Consider the following 11,406-nt stretch of genomic DNA (forward strand, 5'->3'; position numbering starts at 1 on the left):
TTTTTTTTTTTTTTTTTTTTTTTAACCAAGGAGGTAAAAATGTTCTCCACCTAGAAATCAGTATTGAAGAATATTTTTAAGGATGATATATTCTGAAATGTAAAAACACGTTTCTAAATAACTTATGAGCCAGAGAAAAAATCATGATTCCCGAGACCAGCTCGGTTGGGGAGACCCTGACCCAGCAGCACTAGAGAAATTAAAGACACACACACAGAAATATAGAGGTGTGAAGTGGGAAATCAGGGGTCTCACAGCCTTCAGAGCTGAGAGCCTCGAACAGAGATTTACCCACATATAACAGCAAGCCAGTCATTAGCTTGCTGTAGATATTATAACTAAGATAGCTTAGTTTCTGTAGACATTAAATTAACTAAAAGTATCCCTTATGGGAAATGAGGAGATGGGCTGAATTAAAGGAATAGGTTGGGCTAGTTAACTGCAGCAGGAGCATGTCTTTAAGGCACAGATCGCTCATGCTACTGTTTGTGGCTTAAGAACGCCTTTAAGCAGCTTTCCGCCCTGGGCAGGCCAGGTGTTCCTTGCCCTCATTCCGGTAAACCCACAACCTTCCAGCGTGGGTGTTATGGCCGTCATGAACATGTCACATTGCTGCAGAGATTTTGTTTATGGCCAGTTATGGGGCCAGTTTATGGCCAGATTTTGGGGGGGCCTGTTCCCAACAATGATGAAGACTAGAAAGTAAATATGCAACAGACCCCAAAAGTGGAATGTGTTTAGACGGTTTCAGCTGGTCCTAAGATGACAAAGCCCACATTTTCTTGTAAGGTAATATTCCATGTAAGATTATCAAAGGAAGTCATTAACACAGATTTTACTATCCTAATTCCTCACCTACATGTAGAATATAAAAGGATCGGGAATGGGAGATGAGAGGAAGAGAAGATGTTTTTGACACAGCTATTGCAGTGCCACATCTCTCCTCCAGATAAACGAAAGGGGCTTCAGAGGGATCGCCTGGAAATTTTGGTATGCATTCCCTAGAATTTGTAGGATATGGTGAAATCTTTGACTCAAACTTTAGGTATCTGAAGGGGAGGTACTATGGATGGCTAACTGCTCTGAAGTTTAATAGGAAAGATTCACACTTTGGGGGCCACTTCACTCCCAGAGTTTACTGTTAGGAAAGGATGCACATTTCCTCTGGTGTAAATGTAGGTCATAGGTAAGTGAAAGCCAGCAGAAGTATCGAGATGACCCCAGGAGGAGCTCTGCACAGCCGGATGTCTAATGGTAAAGTAGTGACTTTGAAGAACACAGAAAAGCACCCAAGAGAGAAAGACAGCCAAGAAGAACCTCTGCAATCTCAGGGCAGTGCTGGTGAAATAAGACCTTTCCTGTTCCTTTTTCTTTTTTCTTTTTTTTTTTTTTAGACAGAGTCTGCTCTATCACCCAGGCTGGAGTGCAGTGGCGCCATCTCTGCTCACTGCAACCTCCGCCTTCCAGGTTCGAGCAATTCTCCTGCTTCAGCCTTACGAGCATCTGGAACCACAGGTGAATATCTGGCTAAGTTTTGTATTTTTAGTGGAGACGGGGTTTCACCATGTTGGCCAGGCTGGTCTCAAACTCCTGACCTCAAGTAATCCGCCCGCCTTGGCCTCCCAAAGTGCTGGGATTACAGGAGTGAGCCACCTCGCCTGGCCCTCGTTCCTTATTTTAATCTCTTTTTCCAAGTCAACCCTAAAGAAGTTGGAAGCAGCTTAGAAAGTAGGAGAGGAAGGTGAGGCATAAATCATATAAAAGAAGCAATCACCCCCACATTTTCCCCTGCCAACCACTTGCCTGTACCAAGTGTGAGCTCTGAAAGGGGAAGTCTTTAAGGTTGAACAAGTGTTGAAGTCTTAATTTTTTTTTTTTTCATTACATGGACTTTACCAAACTGACTTTTGTTTGTCTCTTTTAGTGGCTAGAAGTGACCCCAGGATTTTTTTTTTATTATTATCAAGAGAGACTAGAAGAATCATGAGACTTTTCCTGGTTGCCTTTCAAGAATATGAAGAAAAAAATGGTTCTCAAAGTGGGTTTGAATGAGTATTGTTCAAATAAATGAACTTACATTCATATTTCATCCCCTGAGTCCTGCTGTTTCAACATCCATTAGAACTGAATAATAATACTGCATATCAAAGTTTGTGGGACATTGCTAAAGTGTAAAAAATGCTTATATTGAAAAAGTAGAAAAGCTGAAAATTGTGCTTCCAACTTTAAAAAAGGACAACAAACTAATCCTAAAGAAACTAGAATAAAAGGAAAAAATAAAAAACAGAAGTTAAAGAGTAATTTAAAAAACACAATAGAGATGATCAACAAAGCCAAAAGTTGATTCTTTGAAAAAGATTAATGAAGTAGGCAAACCACTGGTGAAATGAATCAAGAAAAGTAGAGAAAAAACTCAAACATTAGGAAAGAAAAATAGGGCAATGTTAAAGAGAATTCAAATATTAGAAAATATGGGAGTATACTAAAAATGATTTCATGCCAAAGTGTTTAAATGTATACTGCCTTAAAAAATATATTAAAAAGGGGCCAGACACCGTGGCTCCCGCCTGTAATCCCAGCACTTTGGAAGACTGAGGTGGATGGATCACAAGGTCAAGAAATCAAGACCATCCTGGCTAACGCAGTGAAACCCTGTCTCTACTAAAAATACAAAACATTAGCTGCGCATGGTGGCACGTGCCTGTAGTCCCAGCTACTCAGGAGGCTGAGGCAGGAGAATCGCTTGAACCCACGAGGCAGAGGTTGCAGTGAGCCGAGATGGCGCCACTGGACTCCAGCCTGGGTGACAGAGCAAGACTCCACCAAAAAAAAAAAAAACAAAAAGGAAAAGAAGCACTGAAGAAATCTATAACCATTGGAGAAGCTTGAGTCAGTAATTGATAATGTCCCTCTGAGAAAAGACCAGATATAAGTGACTTACAGGAAAGTTCTGCCAGATGTTGAAGGGAATAGATAAATATCACATAAACTCTTCCAGAGAATACAAGAAAAGGAACACTCCCCCCAACTTCTTTTATAAACTTGGTTAAATCTTGATAGCAAAATTTAATAAGGACACCATGACACATGAAATCATAAGCAAATTTTACTTACAGTTATATGCAAAAATTCTAAACAAAATACTGGACAACTGAATCTAATTTTGAACAATACTAGCAAGAATAATAATAATAATAGTAGTGCATCATGACCAAGTTGGGTTTATCTCAGGAATGCAGATATAGTTTAAAAGTGGAAAATCTAGTAGTGACATTTACCACTCTAAGAAATAAAGAAGAAAAATTATGTCGTCTCAACGAACCAAAAAATTTTCTAAAATCCAACCAAATATTAGCAAAAAAGCAATAAAGGGCTGGGCATGGTGGCTCACGCCTGTAATCCCAGCACTTCGGGAGGCCGAGGCCGGTGGATCACGAGGTCAGGAGATCGAGACCATCCTGGCTAACACGGTGAAACCCCGTCTCTACTAAAAATAAAAAAAAATTAGCCGGACGTAGCAGCGGGCGCCTGTAGTGCCAGCTACTCGGGAGGCTGAGGCAGGAGAATGGCGTGAACCCGGGAGGTGGAGCTTGCAGTGAGCCGAGATTGCGCCACTGTACTCCAGTCTGGGCGACAGCGAAACTCCATCTCAAAAAAAAAAATAAAATAAAGGAAAATTCCTTAACTTATTAAGTTAAGAAATAAAAACACTCTTTATTAGAGTATCTATTTGAAACTTACAACAAGCTTGATGGTTAATGATGAAATGTTAGATGAAATGTTAGAAATGATGAAATGTTAATAATAGATTAAAACCATAAACACAATGATGTCTGTTATCACTACTTCTACTCATCATTGATCTTAACCATTTCAATAATAAAAGATACTATATGTAAATTATAGATATTGAGAAGGAAGACTCAAAACTGCTACTATTCACAAACAATATTATTATTCACATAAAAAGCAAGTGAATATGCAAATCTTTAGAATAAGAGAATTCAACAGTTTTACGATACAAGTGCAATTTATAAAATCAGCTGTATTTCTATAGCTACACAAGTTAGAAAGTGTAATTTTAAAATGTATTTTACAGTAGCAACCAATAATATATAAGAATAGCTAATAATTATCTAAAAATGTATGCAAGTTGCTTATAGAGGCAATAATAAAACCATATTGTAAACTTACATGAAAGGAGAGATACACCATGTTCTTGGTATAAAAAAATAATAAAGATACCAGTTTTTCCAAAGTCATTCGTAGTGCAATTCCTTGCCAAATTACTGGCAGGTTTTTTCCCCTGGACCTTGACAAGAGGATTGTAAAATTTATGTGCAAGTGTGAAGCGCCAAGAGTGATCAAGGCAATTTTGATAAAACATCAAAAAGGAAAAGAGGAATAAATGGTGATGGAGCTTTTCTTTCACAGAGGAAGGAAATAAGGTTGAACTTATCCTGTACACAAAGTCAAATTCAAAGTAAATTAAAAGCAAAATGTGAAATGCAAAACTTTTAGAAAACTTTAAAATTAGAAAAAATGTAAAAACCAATCCAACAAGTTATTTTTACACATTCACATTTTCCAGTCATCCCCGCACAGCTGTCAAATATCAAATGAGTGGTAAAGTACTAGAATGATAAAAGAACGGGTATAGTTATGCCACTTGTAGGACTGCTTATAAAGCAGCTGCCTTCCTAGACATGCTTTTATCCTAACTCTTTAAATGAATAGGATTGTATTATATTGTTTACATGTCAAAATTTGCATGTCAATGATGCATATATGGTTATGTTCAGAGCATTCCTTTTGGCATTCTTTTGTTTTTTAATGTAAGATTTTAATTTAATGACAAATGCAAAAAATATAAACATGAAACATATATGAGATTTATGTTATATATGATTAACTTATTATAAAAATAATCAGCATAAAACACTAGCATGTCCATATAAGAACATGCTACTCAGCTTTGTTAGCTTTAAATAAACAAAGGTAGGATGTTTAAAATGTAAATGTAAATCAATAGATTAACATTGCTTTAATAAATACAACAAATGCAGACTTAATTACAATAAAATTTAAAATGCTAAAACTAATTCTTGAAAGTTAAATTATGAATTGAATAAGATTTCACATAAAATATTGACAAATATTACTTGGACTTAATCCTTATCACCCTTCCCTCATACGTATGCAAAACTGGTGTAGCATAGAGAGCTGGCTGATGTAAGTTCCACAGAAAGACTTTTTCCCATCTAGAAAAATACAAAAATGTTTTTTTCCAACAAATAAGTTCCAAAAATCAATTACATATTCATAATAGAATCTACCTCCTCCACCCCATAAAGATTCTAAAGTAATATGAATTACATTTGAAGGACATCAAGATAATCCCTGCCAAAATGTAGATTTACAGTATTGTGTAAATCTGCATGGAAACATTACATATTTGAATCATATGTAAAATCATAGGGTGAAAAATTTTTTCTATTCTTACCATGGACTTCCCTAGTGGTTTTCAGATTACATGACCTATAGGGTCCATTTCAAGTCTAAAATTCTATGTGATTTCTGCTGAAGATCACTTTTCTCTCTGTTATTTTAGAATGCATCACCTCATCTTTGGCAACTTTCCTTGAATTGAATTCTGATTGTTTAAATTCTTCAAGCAAGGCAGACTTTTTCAAAAGAGAAGCTATATAGACATGGCTTAAATTTTTTAAGTTCAAATTTTAAACCATGTCTATATACTTTGTAAAGATGATTGCCAAAGTTTTACTTTTCAAAAATGTTCCCAAAGTAATTGACAGCTTAGGTACCACAAAACAAGGGTAAAGAGAATTCTATGGCCATTACAAGATATGCAGACTTGAATAGTTGATTCTGAATGCAAATATAATATTATACTTAATTTATAAGGATCATTTTTATCACATTGCCCTAAATTGGAATGCAATGGCATGATCTGGGAATTGACAGTGTTTGGTTAAAAAGAAATTAACTTGAGGAATTAATTAAGACAGGGAAACATAAAAAGCATGTAAAAGGTAAGTGAGTTTATTTTTAAACTGGATACTATTTTTTTAAATATAAAGCAACTCTTTCAGGGGAACTGCTCCCTCCAATTTATGCATAGATTATTTGACAGACTGGTTGAAATATCCCACACCACTTTCGCACAGTGGAAATGCAAAACCCAAAGAATTCATATTTTTAAGATTGTTAACACCTTCTCAAATTTCTATAATTCATTCAATTTCTGTAGAAAACATGAGTTTTATTTTCTTACTATTAATTATATAGCTCAGTTTCACAAATAGGTTCTCAATATCTAAAACCCTGCAATAATTTCATTGTTGAAACCATTTTCTTAAATTTTTTATACATTTCCTAGTGTTGTCACAATAAGGCCTCGTATGACTGTGAATTGTCCTTGGGTTTTTTATATTCACAACCAGAAGAGGATCTCTTTTCTTTTTCTATCAACCTTTTTAATACTTTTTTTTTGAGATGGAGTCTTGCTCTGTGTGAAGTGCAATTGCGCGGGCGCTATCTTGGCTTATTGCAACTTCCACCTCCCGGATTCAAGCGATTCTCCTGCCTCAGCCTCCCGAGTAGCTGGGACTACAGGTGCCCGCCAGCATGCCTGGCTAATTTTTTGTTATTTTTAGTAGAGACGGGGTGTCACCGTGTTAGCCAGGATGGTCTCAATCTCCTGACCTTGTGATCTGTCCACGTCGGCCTCCCAAAGTGCTGGGATTACAGGCGTGAGCCACCACGCTGGCCCTATTACTTTTCTTAAAGAAAGATTATGTCAGTTCCTAAGTCTGTGGCACCCTGAAAATTTACATGCCTGTTAAAGGTGGACATTTGTACTGTATTTTTAGATGATAGTTAAGAAAAGTAGATGATAGGGGGAGTTCACACATGGTCGAATATCATTAGAAAATAATAATTCCACTAAGCAAAATAAGCCTAAGACCATAACAAAGATGAATTAAACAAAGAAAGTCCTCATTCTGTCTTCCACTTTTGTTTGTGTTTTAACTTAGCATTCGTTGATAAAAGAGGATATTCCTGAAGGAAAAAAGTTAAAATTACCACTCTTTTCTGCTTTTAAGTATTTTACTTATTATATAGTGGTACGTATCACTAGTCTAAAGGAGTAAAGTACAAATTTCTTGTCATCTATATTATTCCTTCAAAAACGTGGTTTCTCCAAGTTGGTCACAGTTTAGTAGGGAAGAAAGGGTTGTAAATCAAGTACAAGTACAGAGTGATACTACACTATATAAATACATACTGATGTATTTTTGACCAAGACTAGTATCTTTCAGATTTCAGATATGAGTGTATAAGCCAATGGTAATTTGCATGGTTCTTTTCCTAACTATGTATTTTTAAATATTTCTTATAACCTGTAGACCATCTACTGAAACTAACTCAGTTTAGTGTTAAATTCTATTAAATGTCTTTATCTTATTTGTCTGCTGTAAAAAATCCCTACTTATTGAGACAAATTACAAAAGAAATAATATATTTTAGAAAATCTTAGAAAAGTTGCCAGTCATCTGGGTGACTATTCAGTTATTCATTCATTCAACAAATATTTATTTAGTACATCTACCATATACTAAGAACACTGCTAGGCACTGAAGATACAGCTATGAAACAGAAAAACATAGTTCCTACCCTCATAAAACCCAAAGTCAAATCAATGCGTCCAAAAATTTTGGCTAAAACATGGAGAGTACACAAATTCTTACATAGTTAAATAATACAGCTATTATTGGAATCATTTTCATACTTAGATACATTATATAGTAAAATTTAAGAATATCAAAGGCAAGTTTCTAAAAGCTTTCAGAAAGAAACAGATCACTTACAAATGAACAGGTAACATATTCATATTAGACACTTCAAAAACTTCTGCAAAAAGACAACTGAGTTGGCCGGGTGCAGTGGCTCATGCCTGTAATCCCACCACTTTGGGAGGATGAGGTGGGTGGATCACGAATTCAGGAATTCGAGACCAGCCTGGCCAACATGGTGAAAGCCTACCTCTACTAAATATACAAAAATTAGCTGGGCATGGTTGCATGCACCTGTAATCCCAGCACTTTGGGAGGCCGAGGTGGGCAGATCACGAAGTCAGGAGTTAGAGACCAGCCTGGCCAACATGGTGAAAGCCCACCTCTACTAAATATACAAAAATTAGCTGGGCATGGTGGCATGCTTCTGTAATCCCAGCACTTTGGGAGGCCGAGGTGGGCAGATCACGAAATCAGGAGTTCAAGACCAGTGGTAAAAGCCCACCTCTACTAAATATGCAAAAAGTAGATGGGCATGGTGGCATGCGCCTGTAATCCCAGCTACTCGGGAGGCTGAGGCAGGAGAATCGTTTGACCCCGGGAGGCGGAAGTTGCAGTGAGCTGAGATTGTGCCACTGCACTCCAGCCTGGGTGACAGAGCGAGACTCTGTCTCACAAAACAAAACACAGAGTTGTAGTTTTTTGGGTTTTGTTTTGAGACAGAGTCTCGCTCTGTCACCAGGCTAGAGTGCAGTGGTGCAATCGGTTCACTGCAACCTCCGCCTCCCGGGGTCAAGCTATTCTCCTGCCTCAGCCTCCCAAGTAGCTGGGACTACAGGTGTGCACCACCAAGCACAGCTAATTTTTGTGTTTTTTGTAGAAATGAGGTTTCACCATGTTGGCCAGGATTGTCTTGATCTCTTGACCTCGTGATCCACCTGCCTTGGCCTCCCAAAGTGCTGGGATTACAGGTGTTAACTACCGTGCCCAGCCTGAGTTATGCTTTTTTAGTATTGCAGAAAAAAATCTTTGAAGCTAGAATCTTGCACTCATCTAGATTGGCATTTAAATATGAAAAGTGCAATGGAAATAATCTCAGCCATATAAAACGTCAGAAAGGTTGCCACAAAAAGACCATCTTGAAAATCTTGGCTACAATAATAGTAGTAGACTTTAATACCACACTCTCAATGGTGAGTATTCCAAGTAGAGAGAAAATAAATACATAAATAATTAACACAAGCAACACTGTAGACAATTAGACTGACAGACATATAGAGAATACTATGCCCAACAACAGCAGAATATATATATTTTCTCAACTGCACAGGGAACATTCTCCAGGGTAGACCATGTGTTAGGTCACAAAACAAGCCTGAATAAATTTAAAAATATTGAAATCATACTGTGTATCTTTCCAAATCAAAATGGAATGAAACTAGAAATCAACAGCAGAAGAAAAAAAATTCACAAGTATGTGAAACGTAAACAACACACTCTTAAACAACTAAAGGGTCAAAGAATAAATCACAAGGGAAATTAGAAAATATCTTGAGACAAATGAAAATAAAAACAACATACTAAAACTTACAGGATGCAGTGAACGTAGTGTGAAGAAGGAAAGTTATAGCTGTAAATGCTTATATTAAAAAAGAAGAAAGGTCTCAAATCAGTGCTCTAACTTTCTACCTTATGGAACTAGAAAAACGAGTACAAACTAAATCCAAGCCTAGCAAAGGGGGGAAAAAAACAAAACAAAGATTGGAATAGAGATGGAGAATAGAAAAATAATATAGAAATCAACAAAACTGAGAATTGGTTATTTTAAAAGCTCAAGAAATTTGACAAACTTTTAGCTACATTGACTAAAAAGAGAGAGATGACTCAAGTGATTGAAATAAAAATTAAAAAGTGCTGATTTTATAGAAATAAAAAGAATTATGACAGTATCACGAACAATTGTACACCAACCAATTAGATAACCTAGATGAAACTGACAAATTCCTAGAAACACACAACCTAACAAAACTAAATTATAAAGAAATATAAAAATCTGAGTAGACCTTTTTAATGAGTAAGGCAATTGAATTAATAATCAAAAACCTTCTAACAAAGAAAAGCCTTAGAGCAGGTGTCTTTACGGATGAATTCAGCCAAACATTCAAAGAAACATTAATGCCAATCCTTCTCAAACTCTTCCAAAAAAAATGAAGAAGAGTAAGCTGTTCTTATCTAAGTCTGTAAGTCCAGCATTACGTGATATCAAAGCCAGAGAAACATGCTACCAGAAAAGAAGACTAAATATCACTTGAGATTATTGAGGCAAAATACTCAACAAAATACTAGCAAGCCAAATTCGACAGTATATTAAAAGGATTACACACCATGACCAGGTGGGATTTATTACTGGAATACAAGGATGGTTCAATACATGAAAATCAATCAGTGTAATACACCACATTAACAAGTAAAGGAAATAAAAACACACAGTCATCTCAATTGATACAGAGAAAGCATTTGACATAGTTCAATACCCTTTCATGATTAAAAAAAAAAAAAAAAAAAAACCTCAACAAACTAGGACTGGAAGGAAATTACCACAACATAATAAAAGCCATGTATGAACAACATGCAGCTCGAACATCATACTCAATGGTGAAAGACTGAAAGCTTTTCCACTAAGATCAGGAATAAGGCAAGGATGCTGTTTTGCCACTTCTATTTAATATAGTACTAGAATTCATAGTCAGTGCAGTTAGGTAAGAAAGAAAAATTAAAGGCATCACAATTGGAAAAGAAGGAGTAACATTGTCTCTGTTCACAGATGATATCATTTTATATGTAGGAAACCCTAGAGATTCTACAAAACAAATCTGTTAGAGCTAATAAACTAATTTGGGAAAGTTGCAAAATCACAAAATTGACATGCAAAAATCATTGCTTTTCTGTACATTAGCAATGAATAATCCAAAAAGGAAATTAAGAAAATATTTCAACTTACAGTAGCATCTCCTTCAGCTACAAACAATAACAACAAAAACCACTTAGGAATTAATACAACTAAGGAGGTGAAAGAAAGACTTGTACACTAAAAACTACAAAATATTGCTGAAAAATATTAAAGAAGACGCCAATAAATGGCAAACAAAACCTGTGTTCATGAATTGGAAGACTTGATATTGTTAAGATGTCACTGCTACCCAAAGCATTCCACAGATTCAGTGCAATCCCTGTTGATATTCCAATGCTTTTTTGTAGAAATAAAAAATCCATTCTAAAATTCATACAGAGCAAGAGACTGCATATAGCCAGCTCAGTCTTGTAAGATTACAAAGTTGAACGTCATAGACCTTCTTATTTCAAAGCTACAGTAATCAAAATAGTGTGATACCGAAAGACAGAAAGACAGACATAGAGCAATGTTGTTGCTATTGTGAATAGCAACATTATCACAATAGCCAAAAGTGGAAGCAACTCAAGTGTCCATTGATAGATGAATGCAGAAACAAAATACGGTATATACATCCAATGAAATATTATTCAGCCTTTAAAAAGAATGAAATTCTGATACATGCTACAACATGGATGA

Source organism: Rhinopithecus bieti, unplaced genomic scaffold (genome assembly GCF_001698545.2).
Source record: "Rhinopithecus bieti isolate Rb0 unplaced genomic scaffold, ASM169854v2 scaffold_6063, whole genome shotgun sequence".
Taxonomy (NCBI): Eukaryota; Metazoa; Chordata; class Mammalia; order Primates; family Cercopithecidae; genus Rhinopithecus; species Rhinopithecus bieti.